The following is a 20,736-nucleotide window of genomic DNA, read 5'->3' on the forward strand; positions in this document are numbered from 1 at the left end:
TCCCCACTCATCATACTGTGTCTGCACCCATCCCTTCCCTCTCTTGACAGCCAACTCAGAGAAAGGCCAACTCCCAGTCCCAGTGTTTAGTAAACTAGAATTTTATAATTTAAATTCAACTTATGGACACCATGGTGAGCAGATTGATATATAATTTTCAAGAAATTATTCAGTAGAACTCAAAATTCATTAATTTTAATTCCTGCTTATTCTAGCCTTAGAAGTCCAGTGGGCGGTCTTATTAGTGATTGATAGCAGTGCTTATATATGTGTGCACACAGAATAGCTGTGAATCACTGAATAGGATTACCCACAAGCAGGAAGTAAAATTAAAAAATTGTAAAAGTTTTTCTAAATATAAAATTTTAAGGAGTAAATTAAGCCTAACCAGAAACTTCAAAAGCTTACAGACCCTCACATTTATTGACCACATTTAGCATAAAACTCTTTTCACCTTTGGATCAAGGTCTGTAGTTATTTAAAGTCAAATATCAGAACTGCACCACATATGACCCATGGGCCACTTTCGACCCTCCAAAAGATTTCTGGTGGGTTGCTCAGAGAACCTTTAGAAGGCCGTTGTCTTCTTTCTGCATTCAATGTATTTATGTCTTTCAGGTGCTCTGACGTGCAGTGGTACAATGAGGTCATTACTTTGCTGATCTCATCACGCTGTTTCCATCACTGCTTTGCCGAAGAGGCGACGGAGGCTGTGGGTAAGGTAAGTGCTCTATGGAGCTCTATGGAGCTGGAGATTGTATGGACTTTTATTGTAAATGAGGAAGATTGTATGGACTTTTATTGTAGATGAGGAGCGTTAGTTTGAAGGAATAGTATGGTGGGGGTTTAGTACAAAGGAGGGAAAAGTGTGATAGAGGGCTCAATATAGCGAGGAAGCAGCGTGGGGGACAGTGTGGAGAAGGTCAGTGTGAAGCGACAGTATGGAGAGGTATGGAGAGGTGTAAGTGTGGAAAGGACAGTATGAAGAGGAAGGAGCATGAGGGGGGCAGTATGGAGAGATTGGCAGTGTGGAGGGACAGAATGGAGAGGTGGAAGCATGGGGGTACACTGAGGATAAGGACAGCCTGAGGGAGAACAGTATGGAGGCCATGGTTCATAAGAGAGGATAGAGTGGCAGTGAAAGTTCATAAGGGAGAACAATGTGTTGGTTATCATTTATAAGGGGGGACAGCATGGAGGCAAAATATTATTAGCGGGACAGTGTGGGAATCATATTTTGTGCACTAAACATAATGAGGGAAATTATTTATTCAGGGGCACAGCATAGGACATATTTTTATTTAAGGGGCATTGTAACACTTATTTTTCAGGGCACTGTGTCAGGATGTAATGCAGAAGGACAAAGAAGAGGGAATTTTGCAGAGATGAACTAATGAAATTTTATCATGGCGTCATGAACCATTCCAATCATAAGGTACCTGGATGTAAATGTTTAGTTGTGATACTGACTGAATCTAATAAGAACTGTGGTTTCTGTCCGATTTAAATTCTGATGAAGGCAGGTGACAACTACTAGTATGTCCTTATATTTTGAGCTGCTGTTTAATGCAATACAAATGTTTATGCTTGGGACTGACCTGACATTGCAATTGATCACTGTACTAAGCTTGGCAATGTATTCATGTACTGATGGTGGATTTGGTGCTGCATTCATATACTGATGATGTTTCTGGTGATTTACATATGTACTGATGGTGGTTCTGGTGATGTATTACTGTACTGATGGTGGTTCTGGTGTTAGATTCATATGTTGATGGTGGTTTTAAAGCTGTATTCATATACTGATGGTAGTTCTAGTGATGTATTCATGTACTATGGTGGCCCTGGTGCTGTATTCATGTACTGATTGTGATTCTGATGATGTATTCATGTACTGAAGGCATTTTTGAAGATGTATTCATATACTGATGGTGATTCTAGTGATGTATTCATGTACTGGTGGTTATTCTGGTGCTGTATTCATGTATTAATGGTGGTTCTGATGATGTATTCATGTACTTATTGTTATGGTTAATTTTTTATATCTAGATTCATTATTAATTTAGAAAAACAATCTATTCTATGAGGCCTCTCCTTAAGACTTACATTGTGGAATGTCTGACTAAGATACTGGTTTCCTGTGAATTCCCTGATAAGAAGGTTTTACGTTGGGCCAAGGGAAGTGTGTTATTATTGATTGTCTATTTCGGTTTACTGTTCAGTTGTATGTAAGAAATGTAGTTCCGCTTTTGTCTAGCTAATAAATGTGGTGAGTCTTTGTTGCCATACCAGAAGACTCCACCTGCTAACAATGCATGTCGCATGTATTTTGTCTCTCTCCCTTCATCGATGAAGTATTTTAATTTGAATCTCACTGGCAATGTGAAGACCCTTTGCTGTATATTCCAAAGTTCTCCTTAATAACAAAGAGGGTCTCCATAACATTATGGTGGTTCTGAAGCTGTATTCATATACTGATGGTGATTCTAGTGATGTATTCATGTACTGGTGGTTATTCTGGCGCTGTATTCATGTACTAATGGTGGTTCCGATGTTGTATTCATGTACTGATGGTGGTTATTGTGCTCGATTCATGTACTAATTGTGGTTCTGGTGTTCTATTCATGTACTATGTTGACTTTGGTGATGTATTCATGTGCTGTGGTGGATCTGGTATTATATTCCTGTACTGATAGTAGTTCAAGGGATGTATTAATTTACTGATGGTGGTTCTGAAGCTTTATTCATATACTAATGGTGGTCCAGTGATGTATTCAGGTACAGACATTGGTTCTAGTGATGTATTCATGTACTGATAGTGGTGATGTATTCATGTACTGATTGTGGTTCTGGTGATATATTTATACCAATGGTGAATCTGTGCTATATTCATGTAAGCACCCTTTTAATTTTTTAAGCCCTTAGTATTGGTTATGTATGACAGTGTGGCTCTTGGTTGTGCGCCATTATCCTAGATCATGAATTATCTCAATTCTAGAGTTACAGATAAATGACATTCAAAAAGACATCATTATATCTAAAAAGTTCAACAGGGAAAATGTATTTTCATAACATAGCAATAAATGTTGTTTTTTTTTACCAAAAAGCTTAGTAGTCCCTGAGGCAACCAATTAAAAAAAAGCTATAGAAGTTATAAATGGCATTCAGCAGATGGCCCTCATCCCCATTTCTGGTATGCATGGCCCTCTCAGACCCAATCCTGGTATGCATAGCCCCCTCAGACCCAATCCTGATATGAATTGCCCCCTCAGACCCAATCCTGGTATTCATAGCCCCCTCATCCCCACTCCTGGTATGCATGGCCCCCTCATCCCCAATCTTAGTATGCATGGCCCCCTCATCCCCATTCCTGGTATGCATGGTCCCTTCATCCCCAATCCTGGTATGCATAGCCCCCTCATCCCTACTCCTGGTATGCATGGCCCCCTCAGACCCAATCCTGGTATGCATGGCCCCCTCATCCCCAGTCCCGGTATGCATGGCCCCCTCATCCCCAATCCCGGTATGCATGGCCCCCTCATCCCCAATCCCGGTATGCATGGCCCCCTCATCCCCAGTCCCGGTATGCATGGCCCCCTCATCCCCAATCCTGGTATGCATGGCCCCCTCATCCCCAATCCTGGTATGCATGACCCCCTCATCCCCAATCTTGGTATGCATGCCCCCCTCATCCCCAATCCTGGTATGCATGGCCTCCTCATCCCAAATCCTGGTATGCATGGCCCTCTCAGACCCAATCCTGGTATGCATAGCCCCCTCAGACCCAATCCTGATATGCATGGCCCCCTCAGACCCAATCCTGGTATGCATGGCCCCCTCATCCCCAATCCTGGTAAGCATGGCCCCCTCATCCACAATCCTGGTAAGCATGGCCCCCTCACGCACAATCCTGGTATGCATGGCCCCCTCATCCCCAATCATAGTATGCATGCCCCCCTCATCCCCAATCCTGATATGCATGGCCCCCTCATCCACAATCCTGATATGCATGGTGCACTGTCAGCACGGTCGCAACTCCTGCTGTGGCTCAGCGAGCCTCTGTGCCTGCTACTAAAGAGAATGATTATTCACTCTTATTATTTATTATTATAGCACCATTTATTCCATGGCGCTTTACATGTGAAAAAGGGGGTCTACATAGCAAAAACACTTACAATAATCTTAACTAAACAAGTCAGCAACTGGTACAGGAGGAGAGAGGACCCTGCCCGCGAGGGCTCACAATCTACGAGGAATGGGTGAGGATACAGTAGGTGAGTGTAGAGCTGGTCGTGCAGCAATGTTGTGGAGCGGTGGTTACTGCAGGTTGTAGGCTTGCCGGAAGAGGTGGGTCTTCAGTTTTCGTTTGAAGGTTTCCACAGTAGGTGAGAGTCTGATATGTTGGGGTAGAGAGTTCCAGAGTAGGGGGGATACATGGGAGAAATCTTGTATGCGATTGTGGGAAGAGGCGATAAGAGGGGAGTAGAGCAGGAGATCTTGTGAAGTTTGAAGGTTGCGTGCAGGTAAATACCGGGAGACTAGGTGACAGATATATGGAGGAGACAGGTTGTGGATGGATTTGTATGCCAGGGTTAGGGTTATGGTTAGGATGGTGGTTATTGTGCTCGATTCATGTACTAATTGTGGTTCTGGTGTTCTATTCATGTACTATGTTGACTTTGGTGATGTATTCATGTGCTGTGGTGGATCTGGTATTATATTCCTGTACTGATAGTAGTTCAAGGGATGTATTAATTTACTGATGGTGGTTCTGAAGCTTTATTCATATACTAATGGTGGTCCAGTGATGTATTCAGGTACAGACATTGGTTCTAGTGATGTATTCATGTACTGATAGTGGTGATGTATTCATGTACTGATTGTGGTTCTGGTGATATATTTATACCAATGGTGAATCTGTGCTATATTCATGTAAGCACCCTTTTAATTTTTTAAGCCCTTAGTATTGGTTATGTATGACAGTGTGGCTCTTGGTTGTGCGCCATTATCCTAGATCATGAATTATCTCAATTCTAGAGTTACAGATAAATGACATTCAAAAAGACATCATTATATCTAAAAAGTTCAACAGGGAAAATGTATTTTCATAACATAGCAATAAATGTTGTTTTTTTTTTACCAAAAAGCTTAGTAGTCCCTGAGGCAACCAATTAAAAAAAAGCTATAGAAGTTATAAATGGAGGTCTACCCTCTTCCAAAGGAATACTCCCATCTTAGCTATTCCTGGGTGGTATGGGAACAACTTCGCTTATTTCTGAGCCCGTTCCATACACCGGCTACAGACTTCCACGGCGCTGTAGGTGTATGTACAAAGGATTAGAAAAAAATAAGAAATCTTGCAATTTTCACAACGCCAACTAAGCCTAATATTAGATTCTTACTTCCTGCTGGACACATGGATATTAGCAGCAATTGACTGACTTAGACCCCACTGAATTGTATTAAATATTTAATGAGCATGCTCTAACCAAGGCAAAAGTCATTGTGATGAAAAAAAGAGCTATAACATAACCAATTGTGAAAGGTGGACCCTGTGTTTTCTACCATTTATAGAGGTGCTACCACTCCTTACAATTCTGCCTGTGATGATAATATAAGTAATATATAATAATATAATAAGTAATATGATAATATATAGTAATATAATAAGATGATAGTATAAGTATAGTATAAGGCCTACCGTACATTGTGAAAAATTCAAGATTTCAGTTTTTATATATATATATAAATATATGCGTGTATATATATATATATATATATATATATATATATATATATATATATAAGAAATCTAGATAGTGATATGGAAAATTGAAAAATCAAATCTCAAAAAAAGCTAAAAAATACATTTAACATGAAAAAAAACTTTTTTTTTATGTTTAAACATTGGCTCTTTTTCTGATGACATATTATAATTCAGTGTATGTACAAACGGCGTCGTTTTCGGGTGTATTCCTCCTGGAATATGCCTGAAAGAGCTTTTTAAAAATGCAAAAAAGAACGAACATACTGTATGCACTGCAATATAAAAACAACTTGTTCCATCTTTCTGAGCTTGTTTTGACTGCTTCGGTGTCTCCAAAGATGTGAAACGATTAAAAGAAGTCACCAGTACATTGGAGTCTTCCACTTGCAATACACTCACAATTGATACATAGAATCTGAAAAATAAAAAAGCACCAGTGTCAAAGACGTTGCAAAAGGCGTTCAAGAAAACATCTAAAAGACACATCAGGAGATTCAGGAAAAACACCACCAGAGTTTTCATAAAGTGTACATATCATCATTCAGAACTACAACTAATATATTATGTGCAAAAATCACAAGAAGTAATAATCTCTAGAAGGAAATGTTCTACCATACCTGAGCATGAAAAGCATAGCAGACTTACTGATGGAGGCTCCAATTGTCTTTCAGTACACCTAGCATTGTCATTAATATTGATATTCACTGCCAACCTCAATAACCTGCAAATAGTTATTACTAACCCATTCATGTATTTAAAAGCTGACTATAAATATTTTATGACATGCATGAGTCACATACATTGAGTTTACAAGCCGACATATGTTGATTATACTTAATTACCTACTGAAATATAATGTCAACTTATAGACACATAAGCAATTAATGTGACAATTTTAAAAAAATTGCATGCAGAAAAAATACTGGGTTGTTTAATGCGTTATGTCCATTTTGAATACCCTCTTAGGGCTGGCCGAGGTAAAGGAAGGAGGGTATCGACCTCCATCTAACAACAGGAATGAAAGTTGGCATCAAAGGCTGTCTCTCTGGAGGACCCAGCATTTTGTTGTATTGCTTTGATGGACCATTGTTTTTAATGAGTACCATATAATGTATTCTTTCTCCTTCGGCAGAGCTGTTTCTGAGTCGGGACCGGAGGGTAGGTATTACTTATACATACCCCCGGCCAGAACCCAACTAGTGGGCGCGTCCTTGCTCCATACACTAGTGATACGGCCATCCAGTGGGAGTGGCCTCGCTCCATACAAGTGTATGGAGTGAGGCCGTGCCCACTAGTTGAGCTCTGGCCGGGAGTATGTATAACTCATACATACCCTACGGTCCCGGCTCATAAACCGGCCAATCCCCACAGCGCACAGTGCGTGCTCTGGGGGGATTCATAAGGCTGCGGTCACACAGAGTGACTGCAGACTTATCGGTTTTGACCGGACAACCCCTTTAAGTAACAGAACCGTATAGTACGTACGTTCTTACATCAGATAATAGAGCAGAAAGGATTGATTTGCTAAGGAGGTAAGACATTCACGTCTTATGTCAGGGATGTCAAACTCAAACACACAGAGGGCCAAAATGAAAAACTTGGACAAAGTTGCGGGCCAACCAGTATATAGTATAATGGGCCCCACAAGGTCCTCCATACAGAATAATGGGCTCCACAAAGTCCTCCATACAGAATAATAGACCCCACAAAGTTCTCCGTACAGAATAATGGGCCCCACAAAGTTCTCCATACAGAATAATGGGCCCCACATAGTCCTCTATACAGGATTATGGGCCCCACATAGTCCTCCATACAGAATAATGGGCCCTACATAGTCCTCCATACAGAATAATGGGCCCCCACATAGTCCTCCATACAGAATAATTGGCCCCACATAGTCCTCCATACAGAATAATGGGCCCCACATAGTCCTCAATACAAAATAATGGGCCCCACAAAGTCCTCCATACAAAATAATGGGCCCCACATAGTCCTCCATACAGAATAATGGGCCCCACATAGTCCTCCATACAGAATAATGGGCCCCACATAGTCCTCCATACAGAATAATTGGTCCCACATAGTCCTCCATACAGAATAATGGGCCCCACATAGTCCTCCATACAGAATAATGGGCCCCCACATAGTCCTCCATACAGAATAATTGGCCCCACATAGTCCTCCATACAGAATAATGGGCCCCACATAGTCCTCAATACAAAATAATGGGCCCCACAAAGTCCTCCATACAAAATAATGGGCCCCACATAGTCCTCCATACAGAATAATGGGCCCCACATAGTCCTCCATACAGAATAATGGGCCCCACATAGTCCTCCATACAGAATAATTGGCCCCACATAGTCCTCCATACAGAATAATGGGCCCCACATAGTCCTCCATACAGAATAATGGGCCCCCACATAGTCCTCCATACAGAATAATGGGCCCCACATAGTCCTCAATACAAAATAATGGGCCCCACAAAGTCCTCCATACAAAATAATGGGCCCCACATAGTCCTCCATACAGAATAATGGGCCCCACATAGTCCTCCATACAGAATAATGGGCCCCACAAAGTCCTCCATACAGTATTATGGGTAACACATAAGGTTGGTAGTTCTGGTGTCGAGGGCCAAATAAAAGCACCCTGAGTGCCAGATTTGGCCTACGGGCCAGAGTTTGACATGTATGTCCTATGTTCATGAGACTCAGTATTGGAGGCAATAAAATTGATTCAGTCAATTTTCCCAATATTTTGTGCCTATAGCCTCACGGTGATGGTGCCATGTTATTTTTGACAAGTGTCCTCATAATTAGAGATGTGTACCGGACACCTAGTTTTACAGTTCGGGAATCCGGGGAGGTTGGGAGAGAAAGAGGGAGAGAGTCTGACAGTCCGCAGCATCCACTACTTTCCTCCGCGCCTCGGATGAGACTAACCCTTTCAAGTCTTTAGGTGCATAAAAAAAAGACCATATCCCACACGGAACATCTAAATGTCATCTGACTTTACGGATACATTTCTATTATAAACAGGGGAAGCATTTTTTAATGTAGTTGTATAATAATAGATTGCACACAAATGTCACGAGAATGTAAAAACAGAACTCACGGATGAAAATTGAATGTAAATTAGAAAAAAAATCATCCGAGTTTTCTGGATAAAACTCGGTCAATTTTTCATACACTCGTCTGCAGCTGCCCTAAAGTTCAGGCAAAAGCTTCAGTGTCCTGCCCTCACCCTGTATCTAACTAGTGGCTTGTGACATTCCTCCTGAGACGCAGCACCCTGAGAAAATGTCTAGTTACCCTCCAGTTGTTTTGCTATGCTTCACATTTTCTGCAGATCATAACAGCTGTACTAATGCTAAGTACTACTGAAGTTTGTCATGAAGGGGCTGAATAATTCTCAGGCTACAGTAGTCAGTAAACGTGTCATATTATGGCTATGTTCACACGTTGCATTTTTGCTGCGTTTTTTTTTCTACAGGCAAAACCTGCTCTCTTAGCAGTAAAGAAGCTGCTTACAAAAAGCAGGTTTTGCTGCTTTTTGCTGCATTTTTTTGCTGCGTTTTTATCAGGTACATTTGTTACTTGTGCCTGCTGATAAAGTTTAGTGCATAAAAAAAACACGATTCAACTTCCTTAAAATTTGCATAAAAAGCTTAAAATTTGCATAAAAAAGCAGGAAAAAAATACAGCAAAAACGCAACGTGTGAACATAGCCTATGGTGAATTTGGAGACAACAATTGTTACATTACTTGTGAGCTATGAGAGTTGTTCTTGTATCAATGGTTCATTGCAAACAAGAAATAAAGTTTCCAAATTTTGCTAATAAACCTAATTTGCAGTGGTGAATGAATCATTTTCATTGCAACTGCATCTGCGTGTGCTCCTGAGTATCTGATTCATCTTGTGTAATTTACTTTATTTTCTGGATCATGAATTCCTTTAAGACGTTATTTCCTGGCCAGACGTAATGATCATTTGATTTGTAACGTCGTAGTTGGGTACGTTGGTCTGAGATCTAAATCTAAATGCAATTTGTCTGCAATATTTCTATGCACACTATTATTTTGTTTTTGCTCTTATGAAACCATAAACTGACTCCTCGCTGATTCGCTTCCATCTAGATGGACTCAGCTTGGAGTTTCACATTGTGTACACCAGTAACATTTCTGTTTAATCACAGCCTCTTTCTAGCAGTAATTAATGGGTGTGTTAAAATGGTAATATATCATTTAAAGAGAATCCGTCACCAGGTTTTTGCCAGCTAATTTCAGAGCAGCATGTCAGCAGGTCAGTGACCCTAATTCCAGTGTTATGTCACTTACTGGGTTGCTTGCTGTAATTTTGATAAAATCACTGTTTTATCAGCAGGAGATTATTGCTAGAGGCATACCTCCCAACTTTTGAAGAAGAGAAAGAGGGACAGATCATGTGGTGCGCATAGCGTGGCGTGGCAAATTTTGGCCACACCCCAATCCACGCCCATGTACCATTTCTTTCTCCCTTGACAGGAGGAGTTGTCAGAGGGGCGCTGGTAATGAGGGGCATTCAGCAGATGACCCTCATCCCCATTTCTGGTATGCATGGCCCCCTCAGATCCAATCCTGGTATGCATGGCCCTCTCAGACCCAATCCTGGTATGCATAGCCCCCTCAGACCCAATCCTGATATGCATTGCCCCCTCAGACCCAATCCTGGTATTCATAGCCCCCTCATCCCCACTCCTGGTATGCATGGCCCCCTCATCCCCAATCTTAGTATGCATGGCCCCCTCATCCCCATTCCTGGTATGCATGGTCCCTTCATTCCCAATCCTGGTATGCATAGCCCCCTCATCCCTACTCCTAGTATGCATGGCCCCCTCAGACCCAATCCTGGTATGCATGGCCCCCTCAGACCCAATCCTGGTATGCATGGCCCCCTCATCCCCAGTCCCGGTATGCATGGCCCCCTCATCCCCAATCCCGGTATGCATGGCCCCCTCATCCACAATCCCGGTATGCATGGCCCCCTCATCCCCAGTCCCGGTATGCATGGCCCCCTCATCCCCAATCCTGGTATGCATGGCCCCCTCATCCCCAATCCTGGTATGCATGACCCCCTCATCCCCAATCTTGGTATGCATGCCCCCCTCATCCCCAATCCTGGTATGCATGGCCTCCTCATCCCAAATCCTGGTATGCATGGCCCTCTCAGACCCAATCCTGGTATGCATAGCCCCCTCAGACCCAATCCTGATATGCATGGCCCCCTCAGACCCAATCCTGGTATGCATGGTCCCCTCATCCCCAATCCTGGTAAGCATGGCCCCCTCATCCACAATCCTGGTAAGCATGGCCCCCTCACCCACAATCCTGGTATGCATGGCCCCCTCATCCCCAATCATAGTATGCATGCCCCCCTCATCCCCAATCCTGATATGCATGGCCCCCTCATCCACAATCCTGATATTCATGGTGCACTGTCAGCACGGTCGCAACTCCTGCTGTGGCTCAGCGAGCCTCTGTACCTGCTACTAAAGAGAATGATTATTCACTCTTATTATTTATTATTATAGCACCATTTATTCCATGGCGCTTTACATGTGAAAAAGAGGGTCTACATAGCAAAAACACTTACAATAATCTTAACTAAACAAGTCAGCAACTGGTACAGGAAGAGAGAGGACCCTGCCCGCGAGGGCTCACAATCTACGAGGAATGGGTGAGGATACAGTAGGTGAGTGTAGAGCTGGTCGTGCAGCAATGTTGTGGAGCGGTGGTTACTGCAGGTTGTAGGCTTGCCGGAAGAGGTGGGTCTTCAGTTTTCGTTTGAAGGTTTCCACGGTAGGTGAGAGTCTGATATGTTGGGGTAGAGAGTTCCAGAGTAGGGGGGATACATGGGAGAAATCTTGTATGCGATTGTGGGAAGAGGCGATAAGAGGGGAGTAGAGCAGGAGATCTTGTGAAGTTTGAAGGTTGCGTGCAGGTAAATACCGGGAGACTAGGTGACAGATATATGGAGGAGACAGGTTGTGGATGGATTTGTATGCCAGGGTTAGGGTTTTGAACTGGATTCTCTGGGCAAAGGGGAGCCAGTGAAGGGATTGACATAGGGGAGAGGCCGGGGAATAGCGGGGGGACAGGTGAATTAGTCGGGCAGCAGAGTTTAGAATAGATTGGAGGAGGGCGTGAGTGTTGGAAGGGAGGCCACAGAGCAGGAGGTTGCAGTAGTCGAGGCGGGAGATGATGAGGGCATGCACTAGTGTTTTTGCAGAGTCTATGCTGAGGAATTCGCGGATGCGGGAGATGTTTTTGAGTTGGAGTTGGAAGGAAGTGGAAAGGGCTTGGATATGTGGTTTGAAGGAGAGGTCAGAGTCCAGGGTTCCTCCGAGGCAGCGAGCTTGTGGGACTGGGGAAAGTGGGCAGCCATTGACGTTGATGGATAGGTCAGATGGGGGGGGGGGTGAATGAGAAGGTGGAAAGATGATGAATTCTGTTTTATCTATGTTAAGTTTTAGAAATCTGGCAGAGAAGAAGGATGAGATAGCGGACAGACATTGTGGGATTCTGGTTAGTAGGGAGGAGATATCGGATCCAGAGAGGTAGAGCTGTGTGTCATCGGCGTAGAGGTAATACTGAAAGCCGTGAGACTCTATGAACTGTCCCAGGCCAAAGGTGTAGATGGAGAAGAGCAGAGGTCCTAGAACTTGTACCTTGGGGGACACCGACAGATAGGGGTCGAGATGAGGAGGTGGTGTGCGAGTGGGAGACGCTGAAAGTCCTGTCTGTTAGGTCTGAGGAGATCCAAGATAGGGCCAAGTCCATGATACTAAGAGATGAGAGGGTCTGTAGTAAGAGGGAATGGCCGACTGTGTCAAAGGCAGATGACAGGTCCAGGAGGAGGAGGACGGAGTAGTGTCGCTTGCATTTGGTGGTTAGTAGGTCATTGGTGACTTTGGTCAGGGCAATTTCAGTTGAGTGATGTGGTCGGAAGCCAGATTGTAAGCGGTTGAAGAGGGAACATGAGGAGAGGTGGGAGGACAGTTCAAGGTGGACATGTTGCTCCAGTAGTTTTGAGGCATAGGGGAAAAGTGATATGGGGCAGTAGCTGGTCAGAGAGGATGGGTCAAAGGAGGGCTTTTTGAGGATGGGTGTGATTGAGGCATGTTTGAAACATGAGGGGAAGACCCCAGTTGTTAGTGACAGTTTGAAGAGGTGGGTTAGGGTTGGGATGAAGACTGTGGTAAGGTTAGGAATGAGGTGGGACGGGATTGGATCAAGTTCGCAGGTGGTGAGGTGTGACTTGGAGAGTAAAGAAGAGACTTGGTCTTCTGTAATGGTGAAGGAGTGGGGTTTGAAGGAGGAAGGTTGAGTAGATACGGGGAGGGGCTGTGGGGACTTTAGGGAAAAGCTTTGTCTGATGGTGTCAATCTTCTGCTTGAAAATGAGGCAAAGTCTTCGGCTGAGATGAGAGGAGAGGGTGGAGGCGCTGGGGGACGGAGGAGAGAATTGAAAGTGTTGAATAGCTGTTTAGGGTTGGATATGAGAGATGAGAAGTAGGTTTGTTTTGCTGCAGTGAGTGTGGACTTTAAAATAGTGAGGGATTGCTTGAATGCGATGAAGTGCTCGATGGAGTGGGACCTTTTCCATCTCCGCTCAGCAAACCTGGAGGCCCATCGCAGTTCTTTAGTAAGGTTGGTGTGCCAGAGTTGCCTGTTGATTGTGCGAGCTTTGGTATGTGTGAGAAGGGCGACTGTGTCGAGAGCTGCGGCTGTTGTGGTATTATATAAAGCAGCAGCAACATCTGCATCATGTAAGGAATTCATGTCTGTAAGAGGGAGGAGGGATTCAGAGAGTGAGTGTAGGTCAAGGTGTTTGAGGTTTCTGCGAGGGTGTGCAAGTTTTTGGAGTGGGGATTGTGGACCTGGAGAGGAGAGGGCAGAGAATGTAAGTAGGTTGTGGTCTGAGAGAGGGAGAGGAGAGTTAAAGATGTTAGATAGGGAACAGAGGCGGGTGAAGATTAGGTCCAGTGTGTGGCCATCTTTATGAGTGGCTGCGGAAGACCATTGGGTAAGGCCGAAGGAGGAAGTGAGGGATAGGAGCTTAGAGACAGATGAGTGGGAAGTGTCGATGGGGATGTTGAAGTCACCCATTATGATAGTGGGGATGTCAGTGGAAAGGAAGTGAAGCAGCCAGGTGGTGAAGTCGTCTAAGAAGGTGGTGGCTTGCCCTGGGGGTCGGTAAATGACGGCCAGTTGGAGGGGGAGTAGATGCGTACACAGTGCACCTCAAAAGATGGGAGTGTAATGGAGGTCGGCAGTGGGATTTCGGTGAAGGCGTGTAACATCCCTGGCGGCGTGCTTGCGTGGTGCACGGCCTCCCGCTGTGCTGGGCCGCGGTCTTGCCTGTCGGTCCAGCCTGTAGGCCTTGCTCCGGTTCGTGCTGTGTGCGTGTCTCTTGGCTGGCTGCTTGGGGCGGCGGCCCGGTTGCTTCCTGGTTCTTGTGGCTGCTGTGGGCTCGCCCCTGGTGTGTCTCCGGCCTGTTGCTGTGAGTCACTGGATGTTTGAACCCCCTCCACCCAGAGGGAGGTGCCTGAGCAACACCTTCACTCAGTTAGTCTCTGCTGCTGAATTGCCAGGTCCTGTCCTGTTTCTAGTCTGTTTCCGCCACTCTGGGGGCTGCATACCCAGACCTGTTACCTGTGACTTCTAGTCTGTTTCCGCCTCTCTGGGGGCTGTATACCCAGGCTCGTTCTTGTATCTCATTGCAGTAGCAGTTCCTGTCTGAACTGTATCCTAGCCTGTTACCTGTTTGTCTCTATGTCCGTACCTTTCCTTTTCCTGCAGTATCTCAACCTGCACCTAACTCCAACTCGTTGTCTCTGTACTTCTGTTTGTGAGTTTTGTGTCCACTCACTACTTCATTGGAAGTACCTTGTGTGTATCTGGTTCTGCTTGTCCCTTTTCCCTTCCTCCGTATCTTCCTCCTGTGTTCTAGCCATCCTCCTGTATTTTCCAGTCTGTTTCATGTGAACTGAGCCCTTTCTTCTATGCCTGCACCTTCAGCCCTGTTCGGCTCTGCTTGCCCACCGCTCCGGCGGTTCTTCTCTGCTCTCACTTGCCCACCACTCTGGCGGCTTCCCTCTGCTCTGCTTTACCCACCGCTCTAGCGGTTTCTCTCTGCTCTGACTTGCCCACCGCTCCGGCGGCTTCTCTCTACTCTGCCTTGCTCACCGCACCAGCGGTTTCTCTCTGCTCTGACTTACTCACCGCACCTGCGGTTTCTCTCTGCTCTTCCTTGCCAACCGCTCCGGCGGCTTCTCTCTGCTCTGCCTTGTCCACCGCTCCGGCGGTTCCGCGCTGCTCTGCCTTGTCCACCACACCTGCGGTTTCTCTCTGCTCTGCCTTGTCCTCCGCTCCGGCGGTTTCGCTTTACTCTGCTTGTCTACCGCATCTGCGGCTCTGTACCTGTCTGTACTGGACCCTATCCAGCCTGCGCTCCAACCTGCTAGTAACTACCTGTCTGCACTCCAGCCGTGCTTGCCAGTATCTCCCTGTCTGCATACCAGCTGTGCTTGCCAGTATCTCCCTGTCTGCATACCAGCCGTGCTTGCCAGTATCTCCCTGTCTGCATACCAGCCGTGCTTGCCAGTATCTCCCTGTCTGCATACCAGCCGTGCTTGCCAGTGCCCAATTGTCTGCATACCAGCCGTGCTTGCCAGTGCACACCTGTCTGCATACCAGCCGTACTTGCCAGTACCCACCTATCTGCATACCAGCCATACTTGCCAATACCCACCTGCCTGTATGCCAGTCTAACCTGCCTGTTCCCGCATTCCCCGGTGTGGGTCAACAACTGTGACCGGGGTCTGACCTGGAGTCTCACCTGGTTCCTCTGCTCGGTTCCTCCTTGGTCCACGGAGTCGACTAAGCCGCTGTGCGACCTTGGTCGGATCGGGTTGATACTTAGTTACGCCCCTCCAGGCACTCCTCGGTTCATGGTACAGTGGGATCACTAATCACGCTTGCGCCCGGACTGACAAGGCGCAGGTATCTGACAGGAGAAAACCTACGCCTTCACCATGTTTGCCGCTGGGACTTGGGGTGTGGGAAAGGTGGAATCCGTCATACGAAAGTGCGGCTGGGGAGGCTGTGTCAGAGGGGGTGAGCCAGGTTTCGGTAATGGTGAGGAAGGAAAGTTTGTTAGTAATGAAAAGGTCGTGGATGTAGGAAAGTTTGTTGCAGATGTACCGCGCGTTCCATAGAGCTCCTGTTAGTGCAACTGGGGATGAGGGGATTAGTTGGATGGGTATGAGGTTAGAAAGGCTGCAAGAGTTTGTGGTAGGTCGTGGATAGGAGGTAGAAGTGACTGTGGGGATGTGGTGAGGAGGGCCAGGATTTGGAGAGATGTCGCCGGCAATGAGGAGGAGCAGAGAAAGTGTTAGCAGGTGGGAGTAGGAAAGGGCATGGAGTGGCTGTCTGTGTTTGGAGATACAGGATTGAATGTTGATGAATAGTTCTGAGGAGGAAGTGAGGTGAATGGGGAGGATGGAGGGAGAGCTTAAGAGTTCCTTACTAGGTGCAGTGATTAAGGGGGGTTAGTAGAAAGTGGGGGACTATAGGGATAAAGGTGAAAGCAAACAAAAACATAGTTGAAAGAGAGTAAGTGGTCAAAGTGTGGGTTACATGACTCCTGCCCTGCCTAACTGCCTTTGAAATAACTGCTACTTAGCGCCAAAGCCACTTAGCACAAGAATACGCGTGCACAACCCCTCACGCGTGCACCCTTTAGGCAGCTTCTGATTTTATAGGGCACACTATAGCATTAGGTGAGGGGCATTGTGGGAGCTGCTGGTGGCTAAATTGCCAGCTGCTCTGATCACCAGGAGATGGCTGGGTGATCAAAGACAAAGCTAGGACTCTTGGCTCTGCAGTTTAGCACCTCTAAATATCAGATAAAGTCTAAAGTGGGGAAAGGACAGTATTGAATGGAATGTGACAGATAAAGCAGAAATATGAAGCAGAGCGTGTACCAGTAAGTTGATTCAGGGAAGCAGAGCAATAGATGACCACATATACAGCGAGCAGATGAATTATGCAGGAGCAGAGCTTGTACCAGTGAGATGATTCAAGGAAGCAGAGCAATAGATGACCACATATACAGTGAGTAGAGGAATTAGCCACACCCATGGGAGTGGAGAAGAGTGAATATTTATTCTCTCAAATAGCAGACACACAGGATTGCGGAGCCGCATGAGGTAGCTGACGGCTGCTATTGACAGTGTGCGCTATTAAGGAGAATGAGTATTCACTCCTCTCCACTTCCTTAGGTGTGGGGAAGAGGGAATATTAATTTCCTTTAGCAGCGGGCACACGTGGTAGCTGCAGCTGCCGGCTACTACCTGTGCCTGCAGCTCCACAGCCGCAACCCCCCACCACCCTCCACAGTTGGGAGAGCAGCTGAGCCGTGGCAGGACGTGGGACTGAGCCCTCAAAGCGGGACAGTCCCGCCAAAAACGGGACGGTTAGAAGCTATGCTAGAGGACTATTAAACCTGCTGCCATTTAGTCCAACCACACCCCTCATCACTGATTGGCATCTTTCTACCTATGCACAGTGTACACAGAAAGCTGCCAATCAGTGGTGTGGGCAGGGTTATACAGAGATCAGTATTCAGAGAACTGGTAGATCTGCAGCAGAGAAAACTGTGATTTTACTAAAACTATAGCAAGAAGCCCAGTAAGTGATACATCGCAGGAATCAGAGTCTCTGCTGTCAGATATGGTAGCAAAAATCTGGCGACAGATTCCCCTGAAATACATTTGTTTTACTATGTATGTGTGGCGCCCCTGCTGCGCATTGGTGCCACAGAACCCAGCAGGGTGCATGGACGGACTTCTCCACAAGAGGCCCTCACTACATTCATACACCGCCACCTTCCACCTCAGACCAGCAGAGGGAGCCCGTTAGGGATATATAAAGGGAAGGTGGAGCCAGGCAGCTCAGTCTTGGTCTTAGTTTCAGGTCAGTCTGTGAGTGTCCAGACAGGAACACAGCTCTGAGTGAGCTGAGAGCGTGCCGACGCTCAGAGAGCGGTGAAGACGCAGCACGCCAGCTGCCAAGTGGTGAGGGCCCCGAGTGTGGTCGATGGCGAGAAGAAAAGGAGAGTGGAACTCAGGGGTAGAGGAGCATAGTAGCTCACCCGATTTATATACCGGACACCGGGTCCGCGCCTACAGGGACTCCTTATACCCAGTAGGAACCACCGGAACCCCTGGAGAACTACAGGTCTCAGGCCCACCTAATGCTGATTGTAGTACCAGGGCTAGGAGTCACAGAGGTCCCAGCGTCCAGGGAGAGTGATCTCCAAAGATAAGGCCCTACCACCAGGTCAGCAGGTGCAGAGAGAGACAGTAACCAAGCTAGGCCCAGCTCCAGGCAGGCCAGAAGCCTAGAGAGTAAAGCAATGGATCAGGAGGCCCTATACCCGCTCACTGGGGAGAGTCCAGAAGTGCGCCCTTCACCTGGAGTACCCTGGACCGTGCCTGCAGCATCACCAGTAAAGGTACTGAAGCTTACCCCTGTGTGAGTGTCCATCCTTTCTCCGGGACCAACCTGCCGTCTCTCCCCTGCACCACCATCCAGTACATCCCCTACACTGCCCTGAGGCCTGCTCCACCTGTGGGTAGACGTTCCATCACAAGCTGCCCTACAATCTGCCTCAGAGGACTGTTGCAGCGCTGGTGATCCTCACCAGACACCACAGGTGGCGTCACGAATAATTCCAAAAGCCTCAAATAACAGAAGCTTTCCCAATTCACTGACCGCCCTGGGTCACGGACCGGGCCAGCCACCGTGATATCCCCCGGCAACCAGAGGCCCGGCTGCCTAGTACCCCACGGCCCTGGGGGCGTGTCATGTTTATATATTCTTAACCCTTTAAGGATGTGTGCAAAACAGTGAATTTTTTTTTTACATTCCCACATTTCAAGAGCCCAAATTTTTTTTTTTTATCTACTTAATTAAGGACTTATTTTTTTGTCGGCGAGGTATATACAGCTCAATTATTAAGCTATAATTCACTTATTAGTATCTATTCATTTTTTGGGAGAAAGAGAAAATTAGCTAATGTTTTTGTTAAGCCATTCATTCCACTGGAAAAATAACTTACTTCCTGTCGTTAAGTTTTCATCGGTAGAAAATATCTATATTTTTTTTTTTTGCAAATAAAAACTATTTTCATTTAAAAAATTGTATACATTGTCATATTTTTGTGGGAAAGAATTAAAAAAATCATCAATTTTGCATTTTTTTTGTTATATTTTTATGCTGTTCATTGTATATTACAGCTGATACTTACTGTTGATTAAGCCGGTAGCTAAGAAAGGGATAAAGGGAAATTGCCACTTGATTCATGCTGCCCAAACCACAGGCAACATGACTCAAAGCCTGGATACATGACTGCAGCCAGATATACAGTATCTTTTTCCAAAAAATGCTCTGGCGTTTCAGAGAGACTATACTTTAAAGACCCGGTGGAGATTGGATAAGTCTTCCGACCCGGTGGAGATTGGATAAGTCTTCCCAGCGCTGCTATAAGTGAGTTATGGGTCACTATTCAAGAGACCTGTCAATCACCTCTAGCTGCGCTAGGAAGAGCTAGCCACCGTCAGCACTGGACTAGTCTCATCTAAATCGCACACCATGGCTGATGCTGTAATGCCAGTCAATGTAATGCTTATACAGTTGTAAAAATATCGATATTAGTACCATTAGACCCCTATTAACATTACATTAATACTGTCACTAACCATTTATACTACCTATGCTACTGCACTGCCCTGCACATGGGGTAGTGGACATAGCGAATCAGAAGAACTATACTACATTTCTAATTGGAGCTATTTGCTAATATTATTATCATTACATCTACTACATATTGGGATAGGATCTTGGAGATGGGACTACCCCTTTAATGCCTTTACCAGCAGCCAAGCAGTGGAGACTTTGATGCTGCGATGGAGCATTTTCCTGCAGAAAAATCATGATTTTCTTGAAAAATGCAGACTTTTTCTTATACCTGTGCTTGAAGAAAGGGTCTTCTAAAACCTGGCAGTAGTTGATTTTGAATCCATCTTCAACCTGAGAAGGTCCAACTAGCTCCTCTAGTGCAGGATTGTGGTGCCCCTGCGGGTTCAGTCGCCACAGAGGTACTGCACCTCACCCAGAGGTGTGGTGTCTCCTACTCTCAGGTAAGGAGGGAGTGCTACCCGGAACCCCAACACCTGCATCCAACACTGCACTGCTCCAGGTCGGCCGGAAGGACAAGATGCAATGTGTTTTCCTGCTGAGCCCTGTCCCTGGCTGGAGTGGGGGGAACCCAAAGGTAGGGGGAACCAGAAGTGGGTGTGGGTGGAGGAAGTAGAGTAGGGGAACACCAGAGTGGGAGGTATATAAAGGGAAGCCATCTTAGGGTGGCAGAACAGAATGAGCAGGGGGTACGGTGAGTGCAGGACGGCACCCGTGCGCCCCGAATCTGTCAGAAGACAGAGGGATCAGGCCACAAGAAGGGGACCGGCCCCTGGACCAGCCGTGTTACTTCAGGTCTCGGCTGGAAAAACTGGAGGCTTCTGGCTTTTATAGTGCAGTTGCCAAAGCCTCATCCTAGTCACCGTGAGGGTCAAGCAGGTCCGGGAACTCCAGTTAGACAGGAGGGACTTCAGAGCACCCGAGCGGGACTGTGAGTGGGGAAGCGCAGGACAGGAGGGAGAAGACCCAGCGTGAAGTCGGTCTAGAGAGGAACATAAGAAAGCGGGGTTCCGTCAGGTGCTCCTAACCTACCTGAGGAAGAGCTGAACCCCCGGTCTGGTGAACACAGCGCGACGTGGGAGGCTGGCACCCGCGCAGTGCATCAGTGGAATGTACATGAGAACTGTGAGTAAAGACTCGGATGACTGCACCGCACTGCCTCCGT

At 46.2% G+C, this 20,736-nt stretch overlaps 1 protein-coding gene across 2 annotated transcripts in view; it reads left to right on the forward strand.

Moving 5' to 3' along the window:
• B3GNT2 (UDP-GlcNAc:betaGal beta-1,3-N-acetylglucosaminyltransferase 2) overlaps positions 1 to 20,736 on the forward strand; it is a 263,579-nt gene that overhangs the window by 109,462 nt on the left and 133,381 nt on the right. The window contains exons 2-4 of one of the 2 annotated variants that reach the window (XR_012318080.1): positions 619 to 721; positions 1,332 to 1,435; positions 6,734 to 6,910. The gene's annotated coding sequence lies outside the window, so the exon portion shown is untranslated. Of the gene's footprint in view, positions 1 to 618; positions 722 to 1,331; positions 1,436 to 6,733; positions 6,911 to 20,736 lie in introns of those variants that run through there. The other variant, XR_012318081.1, reaches the window with a different exon arrangement.

This window comes from Phyllobates terribilis, unplaced genomic scaffold (assembly GCF_046119375.1).
Source record: "Phyllobates terribilis strain yellow unplaced genomic scaffold, ASM4611937v1 Scaffold_3__8_contigs__length_932513732, whole genome shotgun sequence".
Classification (NCBI taxonomy): Eukaryota; Metazoa; Chordata; class Amphibia; order Anura; family Dendrobatidae; genus Phyllobates; species Phyllobates terribilis.